Consider the following 14,088-nt stretch of genomic DNA (forward strand, 5'->3'; position numbering starts at 1 on the left):
CTTACCAACTTGTTACATTTATTCTTGCAATGTTGGGATTACCCTAGCTCATATATGCAATGAATAAGGGAGCAGTGTATTGAGTTGATTTTGGATAGAGTAATCACACCAATCAATCCCGATTGTTCTCCACAGAAATCTTCAACTAAGGGCAATGGCAATGGCAATGGCAATGGCAATGGCAATGGCAATGGCAATGGCAATGGCAATGGCAATGGCAATGGCAATGGCAATGGCAAGGGCAAGTCATCTACAAAGACTAGTAAGGAAAACTCCAAAAAGAAAGGAATGCTAACACTTTCATCTATGAAGTTTGATCCATCTCCTCTTAAACTTGAAGGAAATTGAACACTTATCAAAGTCAAATTCTTTGAGCAAGCAAAGAAAAACTCCCCTGTGAAAAGACTAAAGATCTTTCTAGAAAGTGATGAAGAATTTACAATGCTAAAGAATGAGAAGCTATCGGAGACAAAAGAAACATAGATGCAAATGAAAACTTGGGAGGATGCTTCATTATTTTGCATTCTTGTATATTTTCACTTTAATTTTGTAATGCATGATGTAATGAAAAGCTTTTAATCCTATGTAAATATAATAATTTTATTTAAGAAAACTTCCTTCATAATGGCTTATACGTTTGTATTGAATGATATCCTTTAAACAATGTCACCCAACAAGATGAGATACTGCAAAGTTTTCATATTTATTACTCAAAACTTACAATTGTAGGAGGCAAACAACTCATATAAGAGAAAGAGCGTTCAACTCTTTTCCCATTTATTTTACCATTGACTTTGAGCTTATATCTAGGGGATTTATTGTCTAGCAACTCCAAGGTATCCCTTACATCCTTTAGACTCCAATAGAAGTGGCATTTACCTCATTGTCTTCTTCATGTGCTATAACTTGCACCTTAAGTTTAAAAGGCATGTGTTCTGTATCAAAATCCAAGGGAATCCAAATGCCTAGTTTAAGTTTATATTTCTTATAATCAAAGCCCAAAGCAAGAGTTTGTCGAGTAATATTTAAGATAAAGCCAAAGATTGGGAGAATATAGTATACCTCATGATATCACCCTTATGGTCATACGCTCTAGATTTTCAAAGCCTTCCTATAATGTTATCAAAATCCTCTTCTACAAAATTTCTACTTAGCCAAGATACCTTTTGTTATAAGATCTGACATACATGCTCGACTTTCTTATATACTTAAAAGATATATGGTAAATATTATGCTGGCACAGAGAGAGAACATATGAGAGAAAAGAAATATGTAGAGAGAGAGACAGATTGAGAGATTGACAACACACTAGGGACTGGAAGATGGAGCAGCCCCCCGCCCCCCTTTTGGAGTTATATTATTGACAAGGAGCAAGCTCCTCCATTACACATAAACTAGTTCTTACTCATAGATCTTGGGAACAAGATCACGGTTCCTTGCACGGTATACAACCAGCTAACACTTGCACAACATGGAAGTTGGCACCTTTTGATCCTTCTTGAGTCTCTCCTTCTTTCCTACACATATTGTGTAGGGATTTCCTAAGAGCTTGATTTTAGCAGAGCTTCCCCAGCACTTGCACATTCTCTTCTCCTCTTGGATGAATGCAAAGTGATGCTTCCTTCTGTCAACAATCGTGTGATGGGAGGATGTGCTTGAGCTGCTGCGCCAAACACACAGTGTATATAGAAGAGGAAGCTCACTCAAGAACACAAGAAGAGAGATGGAGGCCAAAACATTTTCTTGTTGGTTTCTTCTTCTTCTACACACTATACAATGTACACAAAGTATAGATAAGATACAACATAAAGGAAAGTGGCCTTCTAAGTCAAATAGTGCATAACCGACTACACTAATCGACTTTTGGCTAGGGAGAACACAGAACAAAAGTCGACAATGCTGAGCTATAGATGGTGATCTAATGTTGAGCATTGAGGTAACAAAGACAAGCTCTAGGATCAGGAGTAGAGATCTCCAGAAGGAAGCTTGTCAATATCTTATCTGTTGAAGAGATCTAAGAGATTCAAGAAGGGTAGGTGGAGGGTGGCTATGGCTACCAAGTAGAGCATGGATCATCTCCCTGCACATCCAAATCACCTAATAACTTTTGCAGTCATACCACCTCACATGCTGCCATAGCAGCACCTCTATACTCAGCCTCTGTACTTGATAAAGCAACTGTAGGTTGCTTTTTGTTGCTCCATGTAGCTGCTACACTACCAACTGAAAACATGAATCCACTTGTAGATCTTGTGTCTGGCATGCTACCAGCCCAATCTGCATCTGTGTATCTAAAGACATATACGTCCATACCTGCCTCATAAAAAAGTTCATAATGTAAAGTGGACTTCACATACCTCAATATACATCTAATTGCATCCAAATGAGGCTTTCTAGGCATCTGCATAAACTGACTAACAAGGCCAACAGCATAGCTCAAGTCATGCCTTGTGATAGTCATGTAAATCAAACTCCCTACTATCCTCCTGAATATAGTAGGGTCTTCTATCTCATCCCCAACGTCAACACTCAACTTCACATTTTGCTCCAATGGTACTGAAAGAGGCTTACATGCTATCATAACAAACTTGGATAACATATCCAAGCCATACTACCTTTGGGATAGCCATATACCATCATCACATGTGATCACCTCAATACCAAGAAAGTATCTCAGCTCACCCAAATCTTTAATCTCAAACTTCTTCTTCAAGAAGTCCTTAACTTCAGCAATCCCATTGTCACTGTCACCTGTAATAATCAAGTCATCCACATAGATGACTATGATGACCAAACCTGCATCTCCCTTTCTCACATAAAGTGAGTCACCAATATCAGAAATACAAAATCCAATATTGATAAGATGCTCTTCAATCTTGTCAGACCATGCTCTAGGTGCTTGCTTTAGCCCATAGAGTGCCTTCTATAACCTGCACAAATATATGGGATGCTCTAAATCCTCATAACCTGTTGGCTGCTCCATATACACTTCTTCTTGCAATTCACCATGCAAAAGAATGCATTCTTAACATCCATTTTTTGCAAACTCCAACCTTTGTCTTATGCCAAGGCAATCACACACCTAACAGTTGCCATCCTAGCAACTAGACTGAATGTCTCTTCATAATCTATGCCATATGTTTGAGCCATCTCCTCATCCATTGTTGCATCCCAATGAGCATGACCAACAGCATTTTCAAAACAAGTGGGCTCAACATCCTCAATTATTTTCTCCATATAAGCATAATGGTGAGCTGCATAACCTTCAAAACCAAAACTTTTAACAGGGTATCTGACCCTACTAGACCTGCGTACCACCGGATCACTCAATGGAGCCTTTACATTACTATGAGCTCTCTGTACACCTGGTGTCCTGACTGAAGGAATACCAAGTTCATCATCCAAACTCTCTCAACCACTAGAATCTCCGTCAAATCCCAAATGACTGGTAGATGCATCATTACCATCCAGCACTTTCTTCTTTTATTTGTCCTTCCTTACAACACTTATAGATCCACCTGAAGATGTGGTGCTACTCCTTAGGCTCCCAGACCAAGGCCTGACTATAGATATAGTACCAAATGATGTTTCTGGTCCACTAAGACTCCATGATTCTTGTTTTTTTTTCTGCACATAACTGTCCTAATAATTATCATCATCTAATACATCACCAACATGTGCATACCAGCTGCCCATCTCATTGAAGATATCAGCCCTGCTCACTCTAAACTCACCTGTGACAGGGTTATAACAACAATACCCTTTCTGCTCTAAAGAGTACCCAATAAAAAAATATTTTTCAACCTTTGGATCAAGCTTCTTCCATAGCTCATCTGGCACATGAACATATGCAACACATCCAAATACCTTCAAGTGCGATACATTGGGCTTCTTGCCAATAAAGCACTCTTTTCCCATGAACTGCAGTTGTGGGAGTTCTGTTCATAATGTAGACAACAGTATGGACAACCTCAAACCAAAAATGTTTGGGCATATTATTTTCAGCCATTAATGCCCATGCAACTTCTGCAATATGCCTATTTTTTCTTTCTGCAACCCCATTTTACTGTGGAGTATACCTGCAAGTGAATTGTCTCTTTATCCCATGAGTCCTCAAGAAGCTAGTAAACTCATTAGAGAGGTACTCTCCCCCTCCATCTGATCTCAAGCACTTCACTTTTAAGCCCGTTTCTGTTTCAACAGCTGCCTTAAAAGATTTTAAGTGCTCAAACACATCACTCTTTTCCTTCATGAAGTATACCCATAGCTTCCTTGAACAGTAATCAATAAATGTGATAAAGTATTTGCTGCCACTAAGAGATACATTCTGTGTAGACCCCTAAACATCTGCATGTACTACATCAAGTATATTTTTGCTCACTTCTCTATCATGCGAGAAGGGTTGTCTCGCCTGCTTACCAAACTGGCATGCTTCATAGACTTTAAGCAATTCTGCAACTCTAAAAGAAGGCAACCCTGTAACCAATCCTTTGGGGATTGCATTAATTTCAACCTTTACAATTTGCATGTCCAATACGTTTATGCCATATTTCAATATCTGCAACTACTCCTTCTCCTTTAGCATACATAGCAACATCCATTGCAGGAATTCAGCATCTAAAGTGAACATTTAGCCACAACTCTGCTTCCTTTTGTGACCAACCTGCACTTATCATTAAAGTCTTCTACAAAAGAACCTTTTGCATTGAATCGGACTTGCAACCCCTGCTTTACCATTTGGCCAACAGACACTAGATTCTTTGTAATTGATGGCACATGTAATACATCTATCAAACTCTTTGTCTGGCCATCATACAAGGACAAGGGAACCTTTCCAATGTGTGAAATTGGGTGGCATGAATCATCACCCATCTGCACATAACCTAGGTTTTGTAAGTCCTGCATCTCTCCAAACCATTCAACATGATTGGTTCATATGATTAGATGCACCTGAATCGACATACCATATCATCACGTGTTCCCTTTCCTATAACTGCATTCATCATATGATGCATAACAAACAGACACTCATTTTTGTCTTCATTCTATTGTGAAGACGATGCATAGTTTCCTTGCTACAATTTACCACTGCGAATATCATCCTTCTTAGCATAACAATTGGCTGCAATATGTCCTGTTTTGCCACAATAATGGCAAAAAATAGCAAAATTTTCAGAGCCTCTATTATGCCATCATCCACCTCTTCCTCTAGAGCTCCCCCTACCTCTAAAGTTTCCTCTGCCTCCGGAAACCTGCATTTCACCAAACTGTTGATTGAACCTGTTTTGTTGGTTATCGGTAGCACGTCCCATACCATGTCCTCTCGAAGAGGATCTACCACGTCCCCTTCTTGAAATTGAGTAAAATGCTTGGACCTGTTCACCATTTCTTTCAGATGAATCACCCTGCATATTGATCTCTTGAGTAATCATGAGAGAGATCAACTCATCAAAATTCGGAAATGGCTTTCGTACATATACTGAAGTAACAAATGATTTTCATGTCTTCTCATTATTAAGGCCACTCAGAGTGAATGAACCAAATCATCATCATCCAGCATTGCATCAATCGCTGCTAAAGCATCTGCAATGCTCCTCACCTTCAATACATACTCATTGACAGGCATCTTCCCTTTCTTCAAGGCATTCAACTCTTGCTTGAGTTGAATCTTTCGTGCCTTTGTATTTACTGTAAACATGCTCTCAAAAATTGTCCAAGCTACATGTGAAGTTTCTACATTCCTGATATGTCCCAGCATAATATTATCAATGACTGCAGATAGCCGATACATCACCTTTTTGTCTTTTGCATTCCACTTTTTCCATGCTTTTAACTCATCTGCAGTCGGAGGGATACCCAGCTCTGGCTCCTTTTCTTCACCTAAAATAAACTCATAAAGGCCATTTCCAATGAGGAAGTTCGTCACACGAAACTTCCATGAAGGTACTCAATAATGGTATTTCCACTGTTCTCTGCCATTATCATAAACAAGGATACAACACAACAAGCTAGTCTTCTGCAATCTTTCACAACACGTACACATCACTATACCAAGCAACCTTTTTCACTGATTGCTCAATAGTACATGTAATCTGCAACCTGTTTTGTAGATAAAGCTTATGTTTGCTTCCTACAAACACCTCAAAAATTACAAATTCGCAATCTGTAATCTGTGCACCCACTTTCGGTCAATGTCGTCGAAATTACAATGTATCCTAAAACTGATGTTCGCAACCTTGCAGCTCTAAAACAGGGCCTGAAATGACCTCAAACGCCCAAAATAACTACAGGAAAGCCCTGAAGGGCATATCTGCAAAATATATAGTGCTCTACTCGCACACCAAATCTCACAACAATCTGAGATTTTTGCTCGATCTTGCTTCCGATGCCTCCATAGTCTGCCTCCACAAGCACTATCCAAGAGAAAGAGTGGAAGAATGGGAGAGATTCTTACCCATTGCTTGCTTTCTCGAACCTTGCTTCTTCTCATTCACTTCAGCCTTCAAAATCAGCCTCTCTCAGTGGCACAGCTCTGATACCATGTCAAGAATCATGTAATGGGGGGATATGCTTGAGCTGTTGCGCCAAACACACACTATATACACAAGAGGAAGCTCACTCAAGAACACAAGAAGAGAGATGGAGGCCAAAATGTTTTCTTACTGGTTTCTTCTTCTTCTACACACTATACAATATACACAAAGTATAGACAAGATACAATATAAAGGAAAGTGGCCTTCTAAGTCAAATAGTGCAATGGATAAAGTGAGCTTGCTTACTGAATCTATCAATGATAGTCCAGATTGCATCATTGCCTGCTTGTGTGCGAGGAAACTCCATGATAAAGTCCATGGCTATACTTTTCCAAGGCTCATTGGGAATAGGTAATGACTTCAATAGACCAGGTGGTTTATGCCTGTCATACTTTACTTTTTGGCATATCTTGCACTCGCGGACATATCTTTCAATGTCAACTCTAAGAGTGGGCCAAAAGAAATATATTTCCAATGCTTGAATAGTAGTTAGAATACCCCTATGTCCAGCATATGGAGATGCATGTGCTTCATTCATTACCTTGTGTCGCAATGGTAATGCTACACAAATTGCTTGATGATGATATAAATAACCATCTCGAATCAAGTAAGGTGTAATCGACTGACCTAAGTTGAGCTGATCCCATATGGTTGAGAAGTCGGAATTAGTTGCATACATTTTGGGTAAATCCATGAACTCGTTATGGTAAACAATTGTGATTGCATTCACTCGAGGTCACCGTGATAGAGCATCTGCTACCACATTCTTAGTTCCAGATGTGTGAAGGATTTGAAAATGAAACGTAGATAATAAATTTTCCCAACGCATATGTTTCTTTGAGAGCTTCTTCTAAGTGAGAAAGTATCTTAGACTTTGGTGATCTGTTTTAATAACAAAATTTGCACCAAGTAAATAGTGTTTCCATACTTGAAGAGCATGTACCACTGCCATAAGCTCTTTCTCATATACTGAAGCATGTAGCTCATGATCCTTGAGGTGTCGGCTCTCAAATGCTACCACATGATGCTCCTAGTTAAGCACAGCTCCAATACAATCCCTAGAAGCATCACAGTGAACTTCAAAAGATTTTTGAAGATCCAGAACTATGAGAATTGGTTCTTGAGTCACAAGAAACTTAATTCTTTTAAAGGCTTGTAGTTGCCTTGATCCCCAATGAAAAGGCATTTGCTTCTTAGTAAGGTCATGTAGAGGAGATGCAACATACGCAAAACCTCGTATAAACCTCCTATATTATGAATATAGGCCCAATAAATTTCTAACTTCATGTACAGAAGTAGGTGTAGGCCATTCATCAACAATGGCTCGAATCTTCTTAGGATCCATTCTCACCAAATTGTGAGAAATAATATGGCCCAAGTAATGAATTTCCGAAAGGAAAAATTCACTCTTCTTAGCATTGACCTATAGTCTATGCTTGCAAGGCTCTTGAAAAACAATAGATATATGTTTTCTATGCTCTTCTTGAGACCATGAAAATATTAGAATGTCATCAAAGAAGACGCCTGTGAACTTTGAGTGAGGTCTGAAAATTCTCTCCATCATTTGATTGAATGTGGCAAGTGTGTTAGTCAAACCAAATGGCATGACTAAAAACTCATATAGTCCAAACATTGTACGAAAAGCTATATTATGAACATCTTCAGGTGTTATCCGTATCTAGTGATAGCTGCTCTTGACATCAATGCGACTAAAGACACTAGCCCCTTGTAACTTATCCAAGATATCATCTATCCTTGGGATGATAGGAAAACGATTCTTGATTGTCACCTTGTTCAAAGATTTATAGTCTATGCACATATGGAAAGAACTGTCTTTCTATGGAGAAGAGCTAGGTTGAACTAACCCTTTTTCCAACAGTTCGTTTACTTGTTTTAGGATCTCTTGCTGACTTGCACTTACTCGGTAAGGCGGTTGGTTAGGTGGTGAACTGTCTAGGATAAGATCAATTGTGTGATCTTCCAGGTGCTTAGGAGGCTCAGGGAGGTCAGTTATAAATATATGTATGTATCACATGGGTTCAACATAAGGGATTTTTAAAATAAAATTTTTACACATTTTTTACAAATAGAAGGGTCCCATATAAAGGGGTTACTTACAAATTGAATAGAAAAGGGTTATGTTTTATTAAGGAAAATTTTATAGATAAAGATATGTATAAATAGGCCTTAAATGCACGTGATATAGAGGGTATACATATAGTGAACTACCCGGGTTAGGAGGTAACACTCCTGGGAGTGAATCACTAAAACAATCTTCATATTGTTAACAAAATCATGTCTGGCTTGATCAATTAAAGATAGGGATTCTTTTAAAGTCTAAGACTTAGAAGAATTAGTTGGTATTGTGTGTTCATTAGAGACATCAACTGCCCTTGAATCATTAGCTTCTTTTGACTCTCTCACAAAAATCATGTACGCAAAAATAGCTTTCTTCATTTCTTTAGAAATACTACCATGACTAACCATTAGCATAGGAAAATCTCTAGCGTCAGCAACGCATACTATGTTATGACCCTTAAATTGAAATGCAAGGGTCTTCTTAACAAAATAGGGAAGAGGTGTAATCTTGTAATGCCAAGGCATGCCTAAGATAACATCATAGTTACCAATGGGTGCAAGTAGAAAATATTCTTGGTCGCGGTAAAATCCCCAATTCTAAGATTCAACTTCCCTTGGATAGGAGTAGAATTGGTTGTAAGTCCTTCAAATGCCAAACCTAATCCAATTGGTGTTCCCAATCGATCCAGTGGAATTTGTAGCCTTTCAATAGTATCTGTTGACACAAAATTATTTGTGGACCTTGGATCAAAGAGTATCAAAACTCATTGATTATTGAGTATCCCCCAACCCTTTAAGAGTTGTCTTTTATTCTCATTTGAATGAGTGTTATCTTGCACATCCGGAATAGAATTTGAGGATGGCGGAGGAGGATCTTTAACCACATTTTCTTCCTTCCTTTTGTAAGTAAAATAAGGCTTCATATGCTCTAACTCACTACAAATAAAGCACCTTCCTTCCTCTTTGTACTTTTGTATCTCAAAGGGTGAGAGATACTTACGCTTCTTCTTGTTACCCTCTGGCTTTGAATATTGGTCATGGGTGGAGGTAGGTCTTCTTCAATTAGTCATGTCTCTTGGTTGATCATAGAGCTGCTCTTGTCTAGCTCTATAAGAACTCATCTCCAGCTTTCGAGATGTACCAGGTGTATGCAAACTCTCAACTATGATGGAAGACTCCATCATACGTGATAAGATTTCATGTGGATACACCTTCATGGTTCTCTGTAAATGAGAGAGTAGGCTAGCTTCAAACTTCCTTTTCTTCTCTTCATCTTGCTGATCTCCATGAAAGGAGTAACCTTGAGAAGAGTAGACCAAAACTTGTCCACATAACTAGTGACCTTCTCTTGCTCTTTTTGGCCTAGCTAATCCCACTCCTTCTTAACATCATTCTCAAAATCAGGAGGTAAGAATTGAGTATAAAACTTCTTCTTAAACTTTTTCCAAGTTGTAGATTTCCTTCCCTCCAAAATGAGAGTCAACCACACCAATTGCTAGCGGTGTCTTTCAAGTGCGTGCCTACATACGTGAGCTTGGACTTTTCTGAGAAATTACTATTAAAAAAAGAAACTTCAAATTTCCTGACAAAGGCTAATGCCTTAGCAGGATCTCTCTTACTGGAGTAAGAGTCTAACTTTATGTCCTTATCCCCAGACTTGAAAGTCTTAGTATTCTTAAGCTTGCACCTCTTAGGTCCCTCTTTGTCCGTTTGCGGATTGCACGAGACTTAGAACCAAGAGAGTAGGAACTAGAAGATGAGGAGAAGGAGGAGGAACTAGAGTAATCAGGGGAGTAGCTAGTTGCTGAGGGAGATGACTCCCTCCTTATCCACCTCACTCGAGGTGAGGTTTTTTTACTCTTCTTAACCCAATATTCATTCTTGTAGGGATCTCCTTGGGGCTTGATTTTAGCAGAGCTTCCGCAACACTTGCACCTTCTCTTCTTCCCTTGGAACTTGATTTCAGTAGAGCTTCCGTAGCACTTGCACCTTCTCTTCTCCTCTTGAATGCATGCAAAGTGAGGCTTCCTTCACCTCCCCCACACCCAAGGAGAGCCTCCTCTTTTATAGGCTTCAAGAGCTTCTCTTCTTGGAGAGAGACTTGAGCGCCAAGATTGGGAAGGTTGATCTTCATGCAAGATGTGGTTGTTCTAGGACTGACTCTGCAGCACCAATTTCAAGCTATCTTTCTGTGCATTGCTTGGATGGAAAAAACGTCCAACACAAAAGTTGTAGATCTCGTCGTTTTTGATAACTCATGAGGGCCATTTCCATAGATCGGATTTTTATCAGGAGATATTTTTAAAAATGGATTCAACTTGTCTATTTTAAGAAAAATAACTTTTTAAACTCCACTCTTAACTTATGGTCCATGCAACCACCTTGAGCCATAGGTAAGGAGAGTTCATTAAATTTCCTTGGGCCTCAACCTTAATATTGTCTTCCACACAAAAGCTTGTGTCATCTTAGACCTTAGAAAGAGAAAAATCACTTCTCTCCTCACTTCCAAAGGATCACATCTTTTGTCTTTCTTAGTGAGAGAATTACCTCTTTCATCTTTCTTAATGAAAAAAATGACCTTAAACCTTAACTTGTAAGGGAAAGTACGATCCCAAATGAATGCAATGTTCATTACACACAAGTAAACATTCCCAGGCGTCCCCAGATGCACACATTAATACATATTCACAATGCTAATGTACTTTCTCTTCTTAGAACTCAATCCATCTTCATTTATGTGTAACTCCTTAATTCTTGTGTACACTCTTACACTTGGCATACACTTCCTTTCTCCTTCATAACTTATACTACATGTATCAGATATCCCCATCATAGTGCTCTGATCACCCCATTAAGTGATGCACTAAGAATATTGGTCTCTAAATGGTCTCATGGCCATACTAGATCATCATCAACACTTGAAGAAAAGTGAGTCATTAGTTTCTTGATATAAATTTACTAAATAGAGAATACATAATAAGCAATCAATTTTTAGGCATATTCTTGTTGAGATCCTTCTAGCCATCATGAACTTTTGAATATCCTAAGATATTTTGAATTGAAAATTTTGCATCATTGCCTTATTAAGAATATCACATTTTAGAAATGAAAGACTTGGCTATGTAAAATTCTCATTATGCCCATATATATCTACTATAGAGGGAACCACATACTGTGCATAATATATAAAAACCCTACCCTCACTAAAAAAACATACGGTCTAATCAGTATAGATAATGTCTGTTGCAAACACCTTATGAATTGTATGAAAGGTTCCACTCAAGATTTCCATAGGTTTTCATTTAATACTTGTTGATGAAAATATGTCTACAATGAATAATTCATTATTAGTACTTAAATAAAAAAATATATTACATACATTATCAACTAAAGACTTACAATGTGTTTGTTGAAAAACACATTCGTTTGGAGGCAAGTGCATATCTTTGGCCATGTAAACATGTTACACTTTGACAAACCACCCTTCAATCATAATTTTGAAGGCAATGATATATCCCTTCCAATGATATTTTATATCTTCTCATTTTCGTCTTTTCACCTTGTGAAAGCCCTTACAAGAGGGCAACATGGTAACCCAATCATTTACACCAAAGGTTCTGCACTCCCAATTTCCATTGGCTCCCTCGCTATAAACGGTGTAAGAGTTTAAGAAATGAGAAGAGGGCCTTGTGGATGCCATAAAAAGAATGAATTTTCAAAGAAAGAAGCTCAGCGAGAAATATAAATGAACTAAAAAGAAATACTAATAAGACTAATGAAAATATATTAGGTACCAAAAAGAAAAGTGAAAGTTCTCAACTTTCATAAAAATCATTTCTTAACTTCAAAGCATATTTATCGTGTCCTTTGTCAAATTTATAAGTAAATAAGAACTTTAGGACTACCAAAACATGTTAAACTTTTGAGATTTTGGCTAAGAAGGAGAGAATCACGAAGTGGACTCTACTATGTCCAAAAAAGAGGAGACAAAAACACCATATCCTTGCACACATTGCAAACTCTCTTTGGCCTTTTTCTTAATCCCCTGATTAACAAAAGTGTATTTTTTGGATCATTTTTTACCCTCATGTGCTCCTCCAAATTCCATTTCCAACGATATCTTGCTCTATTCCAACTTGTAGATACCTCACACTTCTTCTAGATAACCATCTAACTCTATACAAGCTTATACATGCTACAATAGAAGAGATAATGATATATTATATCAAACAATCTACATGCTCCACGATTATATAACAATGCTTCTCTCTTGTAAAGGTCCTCATAAGGGCAAGATGTGGTGGTGAGAAGCTCAATCATCATCAAATTTTCCAATCTTTTAAGCTAGAATTAATTGCATGATACTATCAACACTTCACAAGTGAATGCATGATAAAATAGATAGCAAGCATTAACAACTCAAAGCTTGAAGACAACATCAATAGTAGAATCTCTCCCTAAAAAGATCCTAAGATATCAAAACATCAAGAAACAAAACTAATTACTCAAATAAGAATCCATGACACACAAGTTTTAACTTTTTCAAAAAAAAACACCCTTTAACATATGACCTCACTTCTTTAGCTTCAATATGATTTACATCAATAATAAAGCATTGTGCTCCAAGTATCCGAGTTTAGTATTCTTTGCATGGATTTGAGTATATCAACCATTCTAAAATTAGGTTTATTATTTTTCATTAGCATATTAATTTATTATACTATCAACTCAATCTATGTAAGGTCAAAAGCTTGATTGTATCGCATTGCACTTATTCAAAAAAAGAAGAGAAAAAGAGAAAATAAAAGAAATATGGACCCACAAGTACTACACAACACCTAAGGAAGAAGAGTATGTCACATTGCAACCCATTGTTATGATAAAAAGGATAGTATTCACAATGGTAAATTACAATAAGGAAATTATGCATCATCTTCAAGGATGAATGATGATAAAAGTGGGCATTTGTTTGTTGTGCAACATATGATAAATGTCGTTCCAAGAAAGAGTACAAGTGATCATGTATGGTATGTTGATTCAAGTGTATCATATAACTAGCCATGCTAGATAGTTTAGAGAGATGCAAGATTCATAGAGTCCATGTTCATTATGTATTCTACTAAGCAAAAAAGATATCGTTCTATTATAACCATGTTGAATGGTGAGTTTAATGTGAGAAAGAATGTTACTTTGGATTATATGATTATATGAGTAGTAGAGATGCGTTCGATGTTGATGATGATGATCCTAATAGTCATGTGCATGTCAAAAAGTAAATATCATGGATTCCTAGTGGACTAAATATGTCATCTAGTAGTAGATCTATAATCATTACTTGGTTTAGGAGACTAAGGAGTAACCCCACATTTTCAAGTGCATCTAGTAGTATTGTAGATAATGACAAAGGGAAGAAGAAAGTATCACATAGTAATGATGTATCTACTAGTCATTTAGTTCTAATGGAGACTCTAGTGGA

This window comes from Lygodium microphyllum, chromosome 13 (genome assembly GCF_053477565.2).
Source record: "Lygodium microphyllum isolate KBCC chromosome 13, Lygodium_microphyllum_v1.1.10, whole genome shotgun sequence".
Classification (NCBI taxonomy): Eukaryota; Viridiplantae; Streptophyta; class Polypodiopsida; order Schizaeales; family Lygodiaceae; genus Lygodium; species Lygodium microphyllum.